Source organism: Octopus bimaculoides, chromosome 20, assembly GCF_001194135.2.
Source record: "Octopus bimaculoides isolate UCB-OBI-ISO-001 chromosome 20, ASM119413v2, whole genome shotgun sequence".
Taxonomy (NCBI): Eukaryota; Metazoa; Mollusca; class Cephalopoda; order Octopoda; family Octopodidae; genus Octopus; species Octopus bimaculoides.
Genome location: NC_069000.1, coordinates 10,086,289 through 10,087,679, shown reverse-complemented (window position 1 = coordinate 10,087,679; position 1,391 = coordinate 10,086,289). Strand labels below are relative to the sequence as shown.

General features: G+C 36.5%; 1 protein-coding gene across 7 annotated transcripts in view; it reads left to right on the top strand.

Annotated features, from left to right (window-relative positions):
* The window catches only part of LOC106875384 (uncharacterized), a 427,703-nt gene that overhangs the window by 339,297 nt on the left and 87,015 nt on the right, over positions 1-1,391 (top strand). The gene's annotated exons all lie outside the window — the stretch shown is intronic.

Sequence of the window (1,391 nt, the reverse complement as noted above, 5' to 3'; positions counted from 1 at the left end):
TTTCGTGCGGGTGACACGTAAAAGCACCCACTACACTCTCTGAGTGGTTGGCGTTAGGAAGGGCATCCAGCTGTAGAAACTCTGCCAAATCAGACTGGAGCCTGGTGTTGCCATCCGGTTTCACCAGTCCTCAGTCAAATCGTCCAACCCATGCTAGCATGGAAAGCGGACGTTAAACGATGATGATGATGATGATGATATATATATATATATATATATAGGGTTGCAAAGTGAGCTTCTTAACTACACAGCTATGTCTGCGCCTATGAAGAATAGATGGAAGGATATAAACTTTCACCCATGTCACAAACTCAGATTTGTAATTAACAGCCAGATGATTCTTCGTTCAGTTTCACAGTTTGGTATATTGGTTGGCAAATTTCTTGCACCTTAAACCTTGAGCTGACCAATCTCTCATAAATGAAAAGTCACTGATGGCAGCAGTGCAGAAGCCCATTCGTGTGTGTGTGTATATGTGTGTCTCTGTGTCTGTGTGAATATGTTCTCAAAATACATGCAAATGAAACAACAAGGTAGTTATTACACAAGTCCTTTAACATGATAATGTATCAATCAAAGCTATGTTTTAAACCCTTTTCATAGTTGTGTTGAAATACTCTGCCTTTGTTCGGATTAAATTCTGGAAATTATTAAAAATTTAGTAGCATAACTTTGTTTTTATTAATCTGGTGTTTGAAACATTAAAATTACATTCTGATCGTAGGTTTTGTAATTTAGATTAACTTTAAAACAGGAAGTTTGTATCAAAAAACCCTGGGCAAGTCCTGGATGGGTTGGTGGGGTTCAAAAAACAGTTAAGCAGTTAGTATGAAGGAAGAGGAAAAAAATGTGCATCAATGGATTGAATTAGGTGTGACAGACAGACAGTCCTACAGTAGCTGTTGTTTCAAAGAAGGTGAGTTCATTAAAAATACTAGCAGAAAATGAAAGTAGACAGCAGCATTTTCTGGGGGTTTTAAAAGGTTGACCATCAAACAAATTACCTTTCCTGCTTGTTCTTTTCTTTTCTTTTCTTTTCTTTTTTTTTTTTTTTTTTTTTTTTTTTTGTTCTGGTGATGCAATCCTGCATTTGTAGATTTATCAATCTTCACCTCACTATCTGCTGGGATGGATGGGCTGGGGTTGTTGCAGCATATTATTACATCTTTCCCCCTGTAGGAATTGAATTCCTTCACAAGAAATAAGGAGAAGTTATTGACCAGAAAACAGCTTTGTTGTATTCACTCTCTCTTCTCTTCTTGCCTCACTTTACAAAGTTAATCGTCTTAGGATTTGAGAAGATTATTGAACTTACAGTAGTCACATGACAGATAAAATCAATTAGTTTTGTACTGGAGAAATTTTCTTCCCCAAAATTCATCTACTGATAA